This window comes from Myotis brandtii, unplaced genomic scaffold, assembly GCF_000412655.1.
Source record: "Myotis brandtii unplaced genomic scaffold, ASM41265v1 scaffold927, whole genome shotgun sequence".
NCBI lineage: Eukaryota > Metazoa > Chordata > Mammalia > Chiroptera > Vespertilionidae > Myotis > Myotis brandtii.
Genome location: NW_005371823.1, coordinates 3,022,860 through 3,040,594, shown reverse-complemented (window position 1 = coordinate 3,040,594; position 17,735 = coordinate 3,022,860). Strand labels below are relative to the sequence as shown.

Genomic DNA, 17,735 nt, shown 5'->3' with positions numbered 1-17,735 from the left:
CTATTGGAGGAGAGAAAGATATAAACAATAAACACAATACTCCCCAAAATGTATATGATATTTTTCAACATAATAAAGCAAGGTAAGAAGTTTTGGCAGTGAAGATTGAGGAGGAAGATAAAATTTAGAAGAAAAACACTTTCAATATAAACCACAGAGAAATTAAAAGAATGAAAAAAGAGATATATCATGCTAGATCTAATATAAATATCAGACCAAGTAGTTTTCAGAGTTAAGTAATATTACTGGATGAAGAGAAATGCAGCACAATGACATAATCTTAAATGGATCTGCACCTAAAAACAAGACTTCAAAATATAGGACACAAAGCTTATAGAACTGAAAATAGAAGTAGGCAAATTCACAGGTATAGTTGGAGATTTCAAAACCCCCTTCTCAATAACTGAGAGAAAAAGTAGAGAGAAAATAAGTAAGAAGACTTGAAAAATACTTGGCCTAATTGGCATTTTTAGAATACTTCATGCAAAAATAGTAAAATACATATTTTTTTCAAATGCACACAGAATATCTACCAAGACAGACCATGTACTGAACTATAAAACAATATCAATAAATACAAAGGGATTGAAATTGTACCATGTATTTCTCTGAGTATAATATAATTATAGTATTATATAATAATAGACAGATATCTGGAATATTCCCCCAAATATTTGAAAATTATACAGCACATTTCTATGTAATCCATGAGTCAAAGGAAGAAAAAAATCACAAGAAAAATTAGAAATTATTTTAAACTAAATGAAAATAAACATAACATGTCAAATGTGTGTGATATAGTCAAACAGTGCTTTGAAGGAAATCTGTTGCATAAAACATTTATAATAGAAAAAATAAGGTATTGAATCATATCTAAACTTGCCCCTTAGGAAAATAGAAAAATAAAATTCCAAATTAAACCAAAGAAGGAAGTAATAAGGGTAAGAGCAGATATTAATGAAATAAAAAGAGAATGTCAATGAAAGAATAAGCTGTCTCTTTGGAAAAAAACCACACACAATAAAATAATTAACCTCTAGTGAAACTAATCAGAAAAGAGAAAAATTAATTACTAATATCTAAAATGCTATATGGATTAAATCTACAGATACTACAATACATTAAAATAAGAAAATATTTTAACACATTTTTTTTGCCAATGATTTAACAACTTAAGTAAAAAATTTGTTGAAAGACACAAACTTCTAAAGTTCATTCAAAAAAAAAATGACCTGGATAATTCTAAGTTATAACTAAACTAGAGGCCTGGTGCATGAATTCATGCACTGGTGGGGTCCCTTGGCCTGGCCTGTGGCGATCAAGTCGAAACTGGCTCTCCCACAGTCCCGGATTGCGAGAGGGCACAGGCCAGGCCAAGGGACCCTACCAGTGCATGAATCTGTGCACCGGGCCTCCAACATCCCGCGATGGGTCCAGGGTGTGGATGAAGCAGATTGGGGGCCGACAGTGCCCCAGCAGCAATGTAACCCACAGCTAATTCCATGAGGAATTGGGCTCCCTCCTCTACTGGTCAGAGTGTTTGCCCCCTGGGAGTCATTGTGCATCATAGCTACCAGGCGAATGGTCGAACAGTCAGGCAGTCACTTAGGCTTTTATACATATAGATTGAATTCATAGTTTAAAACTTTCCCACTTGGGCTGCTTCCAAATCTTGGCTATTGTAAATAATGCTGCAATGAAGGTAGGGTTGCATATATTATTTCAAATTAGTGTTCCTGGTTTCTTTGGATAAATACTCAGAAATGGAAAGCTGCATCATAAGACATTTTGATTTTTAATTTTTTTAGAAAACTCCATACTGCTTTCCATAGTGGCTATACCAATCTGCATTACCACCAACAATGCATGAGGGTTCCCTTTTCTCCACATCCTCACTAACACTTGGTTTGTTGATTTATTGATGAAAGCCATTCTGACAGGTATGAGGTGATATCTCATTATGGTTTTAATTTGCATTTCTCTGATAATTAGTGATGTTGAGCATCTTTTCATAGTTCTATTGGCCATCTGTATGTCCTTTTTGGAGAAGCGTCCATTCAGGTCCTTTGCCCATTTTTTAATTGGGTTGTTTGCCTTTTTGGTGTTGAGTTTTATAAGTTCTTTATAAATTTTGGACATTAACTCCTTATCAGATGTATCATTGGCAAATATGTTCTCCCATTCAGTGGGTTGTTGTTTTTTGTTTGCTTTTTTTCATTTTGTTGATGGTTTCATTTGCTATGCAAAAACCTTTTAGTTTGATGTTGTCCCATTTGTTTTTTTATTTTAACAGGAATCTCAGAGCAGCTTAGTGTATTTTCTTTTCTGCATAGATGTTCATTTTCCTTGAAAAATAAGTATTGCTCTACAATCTCCAATTTGTCCAAGAATTTATAGTTTCTTCTGTTTTTGTGAGACATTTTCCTATGTGTGAAACAATGTGAATTGAATGACTAAGAGTGGATAATAAACAAACAAATAAATAAACAAACAAATAAAATTAACTTTCCACAAAGAATACTCCAAGCCAAGTTGGCTTTACTGGTGGATTCTGCCAAACATTTAAGGAAGAAATAATACCAACTCTACAAACTCTCCCAAAAAATGAAAAAGAGAACTGACCTAATATCAAACTGAATAAAGACATTAGAAAGGAAAAGGGGGAGAGGGGAGAGAAAGGACATTAAATAAAAGAAGAGAACTGAAAACTAGAAAAGAATATTTCTCACGTTAGCAAATTATAAAAAGATAATATACCATGACTTTTATGACTAAGTAGAATTTATTTCAGCAATACAAGGTGGGTTGAACATTTGAAAATCAGTATAATTCACCATATTAACAGACTAAAAGAAAAATTATATAATCATCTTAATAGTTTCAGGAAAAATATTTATCAATCCATACCCCATTCTTCATAAAAGTGCTTAGCAGATTAGGAATAGAAGATCCTCATTTTGTTAAAAGGCATGTTTGAAAACTCACAGCTAACATTATACGTATTGGTGAAAGACCTTGTAAGATCAAGAACAACGTAAGGATATTCCCTTTCACTGTGTCTATTCATATTATACTTCCCAGTAAGTAAAGAAGAAATAAATAAAAAGCAGACAGATTAGAAAGAAATAATACTTTCTTTGTTAAAAAATATGATCATCTATGTAAAATATCCTAGTCAATATAAATTTTATTTGTATATAACAAAAACAAATAATTGGGAATTTCAATTTTAAAATACTACTTACAATAACAGGAAAATGTGAAATACTTAGGGATAAATTTTAAAAAAAGATGTGTAAGACTTGTACATTGAAAACTTCAAAATATTGCTGAGCAAAATTAATTATTATTAATAAATATAGAGATACTAGAGACCTGGTGCACGACATTCATGCACCGGGGGGGCGGGGGGGTGCTGCAGTCCGGCCTGTGGTCTTTCTGCAGTTTGGGAGCCCTCAGGGGATGTCCAACTGCCACGGAGGCAAGAGAAGCTCCCACCACCACCACTGAGCTTGCCAGATGTCAGCTTGGCTTCTGGCTGAGCGGCACTCCCCCTTTGGGAGCACACTGACCACCAGGGTGCATCTCCTGTGTTGAGCATCTGCCCCCTGGTAGTCAGTGCACATCATAGCGACCGGTCGTTTTGCCATTCAGTCGATTTGCATATTACCCTTTTATTATATAGGATATTGTGGGAAAACATGGGACTTGGTTGGAAAGTCTTTAAGAAGAAATCTTCGAGAGGTCAGGGGCTTCTAGGGGGACCTTGCCGAAGGCGGCAGCCCCTGCCTTAACTTTTCCAAAAGAGTCCGAGCCCCCAAGTGTTTTACTAGAATCTCTATGTTTAGTCTTTAGACACAACCTTGTAGAAGCATGTGCTTTCTCAAGGATGCTTACCTTGCTGGTAGCATCTAATAGTTAATTTTAGTTCAAGCTGTTGTTATAATAAAAGCCTAAGGGGGCAGGCAAACAGGGCTGTTTTGGTGCCTCCTGCCAAGCAGCCTCTTAGCCTTCTCTTTCACAAAAAAATGTGTGTCAAAGTAATCCATTCATCCGTCACTCAAGGTCTGCTGGTCAGTCTCAGCAAGTGGTGTCCCGTGTAAAGACCTAGGAATTGTAATGAGATGTGGTGGAATTTTTGAAAATGAAAAGTAAGGAAATGAAAGTAATTGTGTAGTAAGTCACTGGAGTCTGTTTGGGATTTTTAAGTTAGAGGGAATGTTATTTTAGTTAAGGTTTTATAATAGGACAATAGTTGTCTATAGAACAGTAGTAATATATTATAGTATTGAAACAGTTATTAAAAGTAGGTGGTGTCTTTGTTATAAAAGAATAATTAAAAAGATTATTATAAACTGTTATAATTTATAATTTTTGGTTTTTTGATGTTATAACATTAGACTTTAATTTCTGGGAATAAGTGGGCAGGAATTTAAAAAGAAATTAGACTCAGGGAAAATGAATGTTTTTATTATTAACTAGAGGTCCGGTGCATGAAAATTCAGCCCAGCCTGCCCCCTGTCACAGTCCGGAAGACCTCAGGGGCGGGAGGCATCCCAGCAATCAGGGGAAGGTGACACCCCATCACACCTCTGCTGCTGCCACTGCTGGCAGCATAAGCCTCAGGCGGCCCTGGTTACTTGAGCCTTAGGCGGCCCTGGGCGGCTGGGTAGTCACCATCCGAGGCTTGCCTGTGCCTCGGGCTGGCCCTCAGTGGCTGGGCAGCTGCCATCTGCAACTTGCCTGCACCTCGGGCCAGCCCTGGATGGCTGGGCAGCCACCATCTGAGGCCTGGCTGCATCTCAGGCCAGCCGTGGTTGGCTGGGGGGTTGAGGGAACTGGGGACTCTGGAGGGAGGCAGCCGTGTGCCTGCTGCCCTGGCAGAGCTGAGGGGACTGGCACCACCATCTTGTAGCTGTGGGTGCCACCATCTTTGAGGGTGGGGCAGTCAATTAGCATATTCCCTACTTATTGGTTATGGGCACTGCCATCTTTGAGGGTAGGGCAGTCAATTAGCATATTCCCTCCTTATTGGCTGTGGTGCCGCCATCTTTGTGACAGTGTGAGGGTCAATTAGCATATTCCTACTTTATTAGATAGGATTATGTGGGCCTTTGCTTGAGTTATCTTTTTATGTCTATTTTATATTAAAAATTAAGTCTACAGAGTGGCAGGAGGATTTATTATTGTCCCCTTCTTTTTAAGTAGAGTCTGTAGAGTCTGTAATATCTGAAGTCCTGTCGTTGGAGGAAATATTTTTTTGATTTTTTGTTTTTGGTATGGGGAAGGCCATTAATCAGATTTTTGATTATGGGATTCTATGTTAGCCAAGTCATGTTAGAAAAAAAGTTTTTGGCTTATCTAGTTATATAAGATCAATAAGGCAAGGGCTGCCGCCTTTGGCAAGGTCCCCCTAGTAGCCCCTGACCTTTCGGAGATTCCTCCTTACAGACTTTCCTACCAAGTCCCATACTTTCCCACAACAGATGAATGAATCACTTGTCCTTTTTGCAAAACAAAATATTCCACAATATTATAACTTATAAAAATTAATTATAAATGAAAGCATTTTAGAAATTATTTAATATTCATATATAAGTAAAATGTAATTATCATTTTCTTATTCAACAGAGCTTCCCATATACCTTAAGTATAAAATTTTCCTTCATAAGGAGAGAAAGCAAATTTTAAAATTCAAACCCTAGGAAGGTAGTCGAATTTATGATATTATTATATATTATTATTATTAAACTAGAGGCCGAGTAGAAAAAATTCGTGCACTTGAGGGGGGGGTCCCTCAGCCTGGCCTGTGCCCTCTCGCAGTCCGGGAGCCCTCAGGGGATGTCTGACTGATGGCTTAGGACACCCTTAGCGTGGCTGAGGAGGCGGGAAAGGCTCTCACCACTGACGTTGCACTCACCATCTATGAGCCCTGCTTCTGGCAGAGCGCACTGACCACCAGGGGGCAGCTCCTGTGTTAAGTGTCTGCCCCTGGTGGTCAGTGTGTGTCATAGCGACTGCTCATTCCACCCTTTGGTCAATTTGTATATTAGCCTTTTATTATATAGGACAGTATTAAGTAATCTATTCATTTAAAGTAATCAACTTCCTGATTAATATAACATAATCATTTTAATAATATATATAAAACCTTTGCTTCTTAGGCAAATATAGGAAAAAACTTTTTTCCCTTTACTTTCAGAAATAGGCTTATTTTTCCAATGGAAAATATAATTACATTCTTAAGAAGCAAAACAGAGATAGTGAATTCCTTACAGACTTTCCAACCAAGTCCCATGCTTCCCCACAATATATCATTCTTATGCATTAAAAAGACTCAATATTTTTAGTATGTCCATCCTCGCCAAACTGATGTAATGCAATTCAACATAAATTCCCATAATGAACTCTCACACACTACTAGTAGAAATACAGAATGGTACAGCCATGTTGAAAGACAATTTGTCAGTTTCTTATTAAGTTAAACATAAACTTACCATTATGACTCAGCAATTGTTCTCCTTCGTATTTACCGAAATGAACTGAAAAGTACATTCACACAAAAACCTATAGCAGCTTTATTTATAATTGCCCAAAGCTGGAAGTAACCAACTCAATAATAGACAGACAGTTCAATTCAAAGTAGACCAAAAAAAAAAAAGGATAGAACTTGACCTTAATGTATATATGGATGCCATGATAAGCAAATGATAATATATTCAACACCATTGGTCATTAGGGAAATATAAATTAAAGCCATAATGAGACACCAGTACAAAACTAGTAGAAGAGCTAATATTACAAATACTGACACTGCTAAGTGTTGGCAATGAATTCACACACATAGCTGGTGGAAAAACAAAATGATTAAGCCACTTTGGAAAAGAGTTGCCAATTTCTTAATAATGCTGCTATAAACATTTGCTACAAGTATTTGTGTAGACATATGTTTTCATTTTTCTTGGGTAAATTCATAGGAGTGGAATGGCCAGTGGGTGATGGACCACATGGTAGCAATATGAAGAAGGAAATATTGTCCCCAAAATCCCCAGTTAGAAAACAGGAGAACCTGTTAAAAGCAGGAAAGTGAACAGTGCTCTCTGCAAAACCAGAAATGGTAAGGAAATTGGTGTGGAATGCTGGAAAGGGAACAGCTCCAGAGGTGGGTAAAATAAAGGGTCCTATTCTCTAATATCAACTAGAGAGGCATGGCCCTTGAAAGGGGCTGAGAAGAGAAACTGATGTTTGGTTGACTTGTAAGCCCACAATCTTTCTAGATCTGTTCCGAGCCAACAGGCAATCTTTTCAATGTGTTTCAATAGAAATATAATCAGGATGCATGCCACTCAACAGCCACAAAACCTCATGGGGTTCCAAGAGTCTAGTATCACAGGAAAGCCATTTACACTGAACCAGCTTTAGAGGCCCAGAGACAAACAAAGACAGTGGGTGTGATGGGACTGAGCACATGCAGGAAACAGTGACTTTATTGGCAGGAGCATAAGGTATGTGAGAGGAAATAAGATGGGAGAGGTAAATTGAGGCCAGACTAAGAAGGGCTCTGACTGCCCTCCTTATGGTTCTATTTCTATTGTATATTCGGTGCTTAATTCTAGAATATCACAGTTGGAAGAACAGTGAGACACATTTTAATAGATAGGATTCGTTAACATTCTATAGTGAAGCATAGTTATATTTAATTATTTTAGGGAACATATTGCTGTTGGCATTCTTGCAACGGAAAGTGTGCTGACTAGACTCCACTGTAGGGACCTAACTGTGTGGCTCTATCTTTGTATGAACCAGACCTGAGTTGCTATCTACAAATGATTTAGAAGAGAGAACACTGTTCCCTTCGTCCTGTTGCCAAGAATATCCACTCCCTGTACCCCTCCATTCCCATATCCTATGGTTTAGTGATTAAGAAAATGAACTTTAGAGTCAGAGAGTGTCTGGCAACATAAGAGCTCAGTAAATGCCAGGTGTTTCTATTAATGCCCACCCTTCAATCTCACATGTCAACCCCGTGATATTCTTTCTCTGTTTTCTGCCCCTGACATCTCTCCCTCCCAAGTCATAAATATTCTTTCCTTCTTCTGAAAATTCATATCACTTTGCCAAGGTCTATTTTTGGTTGACATTCTAATAGTCTATGTACATCCATTATCTCCGTGTTGGATGGTGAGCTTCTTGAAAGCAAGGTCCATATCTCCTTTGCCTTCATGTTACTCACAGTGCCCGAGAGGACGCGTTACAGTAGGTGTCATACAGAGTAAGCACTTATTGATCATGAAGTCATAATAAGGTACTGCTTAGCTTTTAAAGATATTTTCTATTTTTCAGTATAAAATTGAAAACTGGAAACATATGAAAGTTAGTGACCATTATGGAAGTGTCTTTGAATGTATTAGGGTACTAACATTTGAAACTAAGCTCTCCTTTCCACACTGAGATAATCAAAAGAAAGAATACATGGAAAAATCTGCACATCCATGCAATGCATGATAGCTATGCTGATTCTGCAGAAATGACAAGAAAAAGCCATTTCATCTTGCTTTTGCTGAAGAAACATGTGACATCCATCAGCCTATTTCTGTGAGAAATAATTTTAAGAATCCCACATTCTTAGAGAAAACCCTAGTAATTGTTTTTATTTATTCTAAATTATGAGAGAGAGAAAATTTATTACTAATTCCTCAATTATTTCATTATGCAGCACTAATAAAAAAGTCTTGATGTCTCCATTATGTTTAGCAAAGAATCAAGGAATTTAATAAATAATTTTTGACTGAAATGATTATTTACTTAAAACATAGAATATGCAGAAGGAACTTCAAGTCATATTTTTTCTGGTGCCATACAATAAAATAATTGTGCAATTAGTAATAAACAGCATGCAAGAATGACAAATGTTTTATTTAAAACTTGGGGAACAAAAGCACATCACTTGTGCTTTTTACAAGCGAACAAAATCCTGTGGTATATTAATCAAAGGGGCTTTTTTATGCCTCTGGCAGCCGTGTTTTAAAGTAAACCCTTAATATCAGACCCCAATCCCCAGTTTCAATTTGCTTTCAATGTAAAGGACATTAGAGTTTATAAAATACTCCTTGATTACTTTTTTGAAGGCCTGAAATCTTGACATGTCCGTGACTTGCTCGCACTGCATCAATATACAGTGGTTGAAAGAGCAATACCCATCGCGAACATTGCCACATTGACTTATAGAATCATGCCCTTGAGAAAAAGCCAGAGAGGAAAAAGGAGCACCAGGCAGTGACAAAAATGAAATAGAACTGTCATCTGGCAGTTCTTCATAGTCCGTCAAGGAAACTATTAAAGATGTACAAAGAGCCAGAGAGCGCCTGGGCAAAGGTTGTTAAACCAGCACTTCAAGGGCAGGTCACAGCAGGCTGCTCAGGACTTAGGGAAAGACACGCCTGTGCTTGCTGAGGGGGAGCCCAGGCAAAGGCCATGGAGCTCTGTGTCCCAAGGCAGCTGGGGATGTGGACTTTAGGATAAATGGTAAGTTAACCCTTCACCATATCCCTTTTCCAGTAGCGGATGTCACAGAGATTATTTGGGTCTGGTTGAGGGTCCATATTAAGAGGCTGCCTGGTGGTCCAAGTCTCGGTCTGTCCATGGCCAGCCAGTTTGCAGCGCCTTCACCAGATTATTTAGCTTCTCTGGGCCTCGGTTTCCTCCTTTTTCACACATCGGAAGTATGAAATCAGAATTTTTCCTTTACCTGTTTCCTCATTTGCACCTGCTCTATTTTCCTTAGCAGAGGTTCCACTACTCTCTAGCGTTCCTCTCATTTGAGAGTTTCCTAAATCCTAAATCCCTTAGGTCAGATGTTTGTTGCTGGCCAACAGTTAATTGTTTTAAAAAAAATGGGGGGTCCTTATAAAAAATCAAAGAAACTTCACCGAATTTCTCTCCCTCCCCTCGCCCTCCCCCTCCCCCTCTGCCTTTCCTTCTCCCTCTGCCCATCCCTATCTCAAACACACACACACACACACACACACACACACACACACACACACACACTCCCCTTCTTCCCTAAAGTCATGCATATCAATTTTCTGGAGGGAATACAATAGTTCCTGAGGCCTTTGTTTAGCCCTCAAATTATTCTAATAATCAGAATTTCAGGTACAAAAGGAGCTGCTGACCATGACATATCTAGGCATTTAGGAAGAAATTTGGAGAAGCTAAGGCCTTTTCATTTTCTTCATGTTACCCAACATAGAGCCCTATCACTCCAAATAGAATTGGGGAAGTTATCTAAAAATGGAATAAGCTCAACTATCACACTATGTAAAACATTGCTGACAACTATTGCATTATGATTTGGGATTTCAGATAAGTAAAAAGACATCTTGACTATGGAAAGCAAGAGAAAAATATAATTCAATTTACAGAAATTAAATGATTAGATTCCATGACATGTAATAATTAAGTCCCTAAAGTGAGCATGGGAATAATGAAAATTTAAATGTTATTGTACTTTTGTTATGAAAAATAATCATAGTTTTATGTGCATTTAACCTCAAAATCTTGTGTGTGTGTGTGTGTGTGTGTGTGTGTGTGTGTGAAACCACTCATAATAGGCTTCTCTAGAACATTATGCTTCTGGATACAATCTAAAGTTATCAGATAAGCTAAGAAAAGGGGGGACTTTTCACAGTTATTTTTTTGAGGGTAGGAAAAGAAGAGCTTATTAGGATCTCCTTTACTATTTATGGTCTTACTGTCATTTTAATTCTAACATTCATCCCAAAGATGTATTTTTTCCAAATAGTGAGTATCATGTCTAGAATAATTTTGGCTGTTATTCTAATGGAGTTTTCATCTTCAGCTACACTATAGCTGGGGGGTGAGGGGGGTGCTGTCTCAGAGATATTTGTCTCATAATCCCTGTATCCAGAAAGTGTACTTAGAGGCTTATAATAATGTAAGCATACTATATAGCTTTATAGCAATAATGATTTTTACAGTTTCACCAATATTTCATGCAGATGGGACATATTATTTTATTCTGGGCTTCCCCCATATTTTTTGGCAGGACCAAATATACACTATCTCAACCCAAAAGATTTTCTCATAACTGAGAAGGTATGCTGTAGAATTCAATTCACAAGCTTGGTTACAGATATAACACAACAAATAATATAAAAACAAAAACATCAGTTATAAAAGCATTGTATGAAAAGAGTAATTTCCTGCTGAATGGCAGGATGGAAACCTGCTGTAAACCTAGTTTTCTTGGACAGGTCATTAGGGGGCTATCACCACAACTGTCACTAAATACTTTTACCAGTGACCCAAATCTTCTACATTTAAGAGAATGACCTCTTACAAAAAAAGAAATAAAATAAAATAAATGATTTTGCCCTCTGAAAATTTATTTTTGAAAGGGGAAGAGAAGCAATAGGCATAAATAGCATGTAATGTACATATTAGAGTTATTTTATTTTTTGAGGATAATAATTTTTAATATGCTCCTTTTTTCATTCACTAGTTAATGTAATCTATAAATTATTTTTTTCTGCTAAAACAATACAAAGCAAATTGTTCCTGACTGCTCATTGTGACCAAAAAATCAGGGCAGATACATATAATAAATTAGCAAAACTATTGAGGCCATTGTTCATTTCAATGATAACTTAATATCATTGAAGTTTTGTAATCTTGCCCAACTCTGCATTATGCTAGGAATTGTATGTGGTAATAATAATAATAATGAGCATGAAGAGGAGAAGGAAGATGAGAATTAATATGCATTGTGCAGATATTCTATATACATAATCACATTTAATATTTATGAAAATTCTATCAAAGAATTACTGTTATTTTACCCTCTTTACAATAAAACTGAAGCACTGCAAGTGCCCGTATGAGGTCTTATAAGCAGTAAGTAACAGAACCAAGACTGTTTAACTCCAGACTCTGATGTTTTGAGTTTTGGCCATTGGAAGCATCAGACACTCTGATTTTGGACCAGTAACAAGAACATAGATTAATTCTAGAATGTAGAAAATGACTGGAACCATGAATTTTTATGTTAATGGTATAATATGGATAGTAACTCTAAAGATGATTTATAAAAGGAGATAGTGATGTGAGTGGGAATCATTGCAAGAAAATGTTTAAAGAAGGCGGAACCTGAGAATGAGGAACATCTAGGTAAACTGAGATTGGAGGGCAGGGTAGGAGATTGTAGACAAGGGAATAATGTGAATATAGGCACCTTGGTGCAAATTGGAGATATATATATATATATATACACTAATAAAAGGGTAATATGCTAATTAGACTGGATTGACTAGATGTCTTCCAGATGTCCGATGTCCTTCCAGACAAAGTCATGGTGGTGGGGGCCAAGGCAGAGGCGGTCAGGGGCAATCAGGCCAGCAGGGGAGAACAGTTAGGGGCGAGATCAGGGCGGCACAGGGGAGCAAGCAGTTAGGGGTGAGATCACGCTGGCAGTGTAGCAAGCAGGAAGGGGTGCCATCAGGCCAGCAGGGGAGCAGCTAGGGGCAATCAGGCAGACAGGCAGAGGCAATTAGGGATGATCAGGTTGGCAGGGGAGCAGTTAGGGGCACCAGGTCAGCAGGCAGAACCGGTTAGGGGTAATCAGGCAGGCAGGTGAGCAGTTAGGAGCCAGTGGTCCCGGATTGCAAGACGGATGTCCAAGTGCCGGTTTAGGCCTAATCCCTGGGCCTAAACCAGCAGTTGGACATCCCCCGAGGGGTCCTGGATTGGAGAGGGTGCAGGCCTGGCTAAGGGATGCCCCCCTCATTTAAATTTTATTGTACTTTTGTTGTGAAAAATAATCATAGTTTTATGTGCATTTAACCTCAAAATCTTGTGTGTGTGTGTGTGTGTGTGTGTGTATTTGGGAAAAGTATAGCTGAAAAACTACCTCAAATGTCCCCAGTCAATCTCTATTACATTTTAATTTAATCCCAAATATTACATGGAACATACTTATATTTTTTTAAATGGTATTTATCTGATATTTAAATTTATTTGGACAGCTGGTATTTTTATTTGCTAAATCTGGCAACCCTACATAACACTTAAATTTATCTTGTTTTTAAAAATTGTCTTTCCTCCCCTACTCCCTTTGCTAGATTATATGCTCCAGCCAAGCAAGACCCTCACCTGTCTCATTCCCCCACCCTATCCTCCACATGTAGAATAGTCCCTGGCACTTGTAGGTGTTCAATAGATGTTTTTTTTACTAAGTATTTATTTATTTAATTCCAAAGTTATCATATTTGAAAGCAGAGAAACGAAAAATAAGAAATTTAATATTGGGTTGGGAGGTGAAAGATGAGGTACAGAGAGGCAGTAAGTATGAAAATATAAACAAAAGTAAACTGGAAAGGAGAAAATGCACAGCACATATGGAGGGCTTTGGAGAGGAGGGGAAGAGAAGGAGAAAGGGGCAAGCCCTAACCTGGGAGGAATGGGAGAAGAGAGAACAGCATTTTATTGAGAGATAGGGAAAGATGAAGGGAACTACAATTTAAAAAAGGAGGGAAAGAGGCCCTCTTAAACTACTATATAACCTGATGTAGATGAAAAATGACATGAATAGCAACAGATGTTCTCTTTATAACTCTTTTTTTTCATAATACCAAGATGGATTAGAAATGTGCAAAACAAAAGAGCAAACTAAGCCAAATTCTTCTAATGCTCTAACTGCAGAAACAGGGCTGTAACCAATTTTACTTTTTTTTTTACTTTAAAAAGGGGGAATAATTTTATCCAGACTAGTACTTCCATTTTTTAGACTATGAAATATAATATTATAGAGTTGCTCTGAACTAAAACGTCAAATTTCAGTTGGGTACACATTTAGGCTATTGAAACAAAGATTCTGATAGATTTATTTAGAGATTTCATGACTAGAATCAAATAATGCAGACTCTCCCCAATTCATTAATTTGCAAAATTTCATTTCTTTAACCTATTTCTCTGATAGTTTTCTCTAATATATTTGGCACCTGCCACTCTTCATCTATAGAAGGATTTAGCATAAGATGGCATCTGATTTAGCACAAAATGGTACATTACACAATTTTAGCTTTAAATGTCAACATTTTATGATGTTCAGTAAATGCTATCATGATTTCCAGATGTTCCACCACCTGAATCAGATTTAAATCATAGTACAATCTTTGATACAGATGCTTGAGAAATAGAGAGGCACATACATGTTCAAATATATCATCTCAGCCCAAGCTCAAAGAACACCTTTCTCCCAGCCAGGTTGCCAATTTCAAAATAGGCTTAAAATATCCTCCTCAATGAGAAATGTATCCTACCCTCTCCTGTTTCTGTTAGTGTCACAACATTTACCTCCTTTTCCCCTGGAGGCCACCAATGGGATTAGTAATGCTCAATGTCATGGACACTACTGGTAGGAGGTGACGATTCAAATCAAATTACCAAATAACTATTGGATAACTATTTTGGGCAAGATAAGGTGCTCTGAAGATTCCAAAGAAGTAGTAAACACAATCCCTGCTCTCAATAGCTCAATCCATGTTGGCAAAATGCCAGGTAAATATGACCAGGTTAACAGTACAATATTTAAAGAAATATAAATTTAAGAGATAGTGAACATATATAGGCATATGCATTTTGACAATAAATTGAAGCAGAAAAAAGAGTCAAAAATAAAGGCAAAATATAATGGTAATAGGATAAATACAAGAAAAATGATAAATGGAGGATCACATCCAGTCCCTGCCTTCCAGTGTGTTAGTGTGTTTACCAAATAATTATAAATATTGTTACTTTTACTAGTTGGTTTATAAATTGAAATGCATTCCTTAGTTTTATTATTGCTTTTGGTCAGTACAACTCGGAACTAGTCTATATTCCAAAAATATAAAACACACTAAATTATTAAAAGTATCAAGACTATCTTTCTATTTTCCCCCTCAACCCAGAAGAGAGTCAGAAATACAGTAGATGCTCAATAAATGTTGCATTTCTTACTTAGTTAACTAAATGACCAATAATTATATGTGCATTGGTCAGACATAAAGCTATGATCAAGATATATATACATTACACAAAACTTTACAAAACATATTCTATAAAATATTAAATTAGTTAGATGTACCACTGGGGTTGGGGAGGCAGTTTCTGAATTGAAATATATTGGGAAAACATATACACTCATACTCTCTCCCTCTCAGATATTCACAATGCATGTTAATGTTGAGTTTGAATTATAGTTTTTCTAGTTCCTAAGTGGGAAAAATTGTCATGTAGCTAGGATACCTGAAATTTTAAAAATATGTACTGCTTTTGCTATGGATAAAATAGAGGAGAGAGAAATTTTATGAATTATCAATCTGATTTACATATAATTATTTATGGGTAATATGGTCACTCTATGGCATTTAAAGAGCATATACATCATGATCTCAGGATCCAAGGTAAGTCATCTTTGGCTTTAAAGCATTCTATCTGGTGCCTAAAATAAATTGAGTTAATAAAAAATATTTAAAAAGTAATAGAAATGTCAAAGGGGAGTTATCATGTACCATATAAGTATGTATACTATACATATATTTGGGAGAGACCAAGTATGCAACAGTCACTCGGCCCATCTTGGCACCCCTGAGTAATGTAACAATAAAATATCAAATGCACCATGTAGCACCAGTGTATGTGGGGCCATACTCAACATCGTATAAACAATAATGTTCTGCAACGCATGTAGTGATTATAGTGGTAAGAAGTCAAGAAAGTCATTTCTTCTTCTCCTACTTTATAAATTATGTGAGGGAGTTCTTTCTGCTGTTGTGATTAAGTGTTCTATTTAGATACTTCCACTTATCTTTTTGACTTCTGGAAATGGAATATATTGTAGTCGACATCTATGCACACGCATTTGAGCAAATTACAAGTTAGTAGTTAAATGTTCAATGATAAGCTATTGTGGGTCATAGGGCTTGATACTTAGTGAATAAAATCAGAAGGAGACTTAGCTTCTGACTATCTGTAGTACCTGAATAGCTGGTGACAGATCAATATATTTTCACTTTTGGGGCCCTGTGCCCCAGTCTAGTATTTGTCATTAGTTTGTTTGAGGGATTTTTCAAAAAGTGTGATTCTATTAATGCATTAATAAAGAGACCATGTCTGTTTTGATTTGGTATTTCCGGTACCTAGATCAAAGCTATGTATATACTAGGTGCTCAATACATAGTTGTACTCCACAATGAATGTTAATTGACCAAAGAACTACTTCATACTATCCATCCTTCATATTAGATAGCAGTGGTAAAGTGCTTGTGATTGTGCGTTTTTGAAATGTCACCACACATCTTCCTTAGTTAATTAGGCAACTAGGAGACCAGATGTTCAAGTTACACAGCTGATATAGTTTAGAATTAGAGGAAAGGTCTGTGGAAGTTTCATTAAAAGTATCTACAAATCCCTTCCTCTGCTTGACCACATAAAACATGATATTACATAACATCCCAGAACCTTAAGACAGTGTTTACCAAACTTTAATAGAGTTAAATTGGTGGACCAGACAGCATCGTGATTGATCAATCCCAAAACTCCAGAGCATCTTACAATTGCAACTGCAATCTATGTGACCAGGTGGGTTGCCAGGGCACTATCAATGATATATTTACCTAAGCTCCATTATCCATAAAATTCACTGAGTTTAACAAACATATTAAATACATATTTCCTATGTGCCAAACCTCATCCATTAAAAGTAACTATAACTGACAGAGCATTTCTTCTTAGGAACTTATAGTCTGGAATATATAAATTTAAAAAATGTGATATGTCATCAGGGGATATGTGGGCTATATTTTGCTATAATAATACAGCATAACAAAGCACTCCGATACTTGGTGTCTTAGAAATAATAAGCATTTATTTTCTTCGTGTCTGTGGCTCATTTATTTAGGGTTGGCTAGTCAGCTCTTCTTCGGTCTCTGCTGAATTTGCTCATATAACCAAATGCCAGCCCGCTGTTGGCTGATCTGGAATGCTGTGGCTGGGCATGACTGGGGTGATTCAGAACTCTGCCACAAAGCTTATCCTCCAGCATGCATTCATAGAAATTGCAGAAGAGTAATAATCACATAGAAATGAGCACAAGTATTTTCAAGAGTCTGTCTGAATCATATCTGTTAACATATCATCAGCCAAAATAAATCATATAGCCAACCCCAGCATCTGAGTGAGAAATCACTAAGTCACATGGCAAATGGTACAGATACAGGCTGGGATGACAAATAGAGGCCATTCCTTCCCAGCACAACATCTATGGAGAAATACAAAGAAGGGTGAGGAAATATAGAGAGTGAAAGCACCATGGAAGGGACCAAATCAGTTGACATTTGAGCAGAGACTTAATTCAGTGGAGAAGATAGCCATGTAGATAGTTTAGAAAAGAGAATTCTAGATAGAGGAAAGAAGAGGAAATCCAAAGGCCCTGAATTCAGCATGATTGAGAAAGAGCAAGGAAGCTGGAGAAGAGACAAAGGGAGTGGTAGGAGATGAAATCAGACAAGAAAGTGGTAGGAGATGAAGTCTCCCCAAGGGAGAGAAATGGCAGGACTTGTGAACCATGGTGAGGACAACAGTCTCTTCAATAAATGGTGTTGGGAAAATTGGAGAGGTGCATGAAAGAGGAAGAAAGAAAGAAATAGAGGAAGAAAGAAAGAAATAGAGGAAGA

The 17,735-nt window shown here is 37.0% G+C and overlaps 1 long non-coding RNA gene across 1 annotated transcript; it reads left to right on the top strand.

The window, feature by feature from the left end:
* Nucleotides 1–535: 535 nt before the first annotated feature.
* Nucleotides 536–17,535, top strand: LOC106724677. Its single transcript, XR_001360517.1, has 3 exons — nt 536–546; nt 7,946–7,948; nt 17,502–17,535. It is a non-coding gene; the product is annotated as an uncharacterized LOC106724677 (long non-coding RNA).
* The last annotated feature ends 200 nt before the right edge of the window (nt 17,536–17,735 follow it).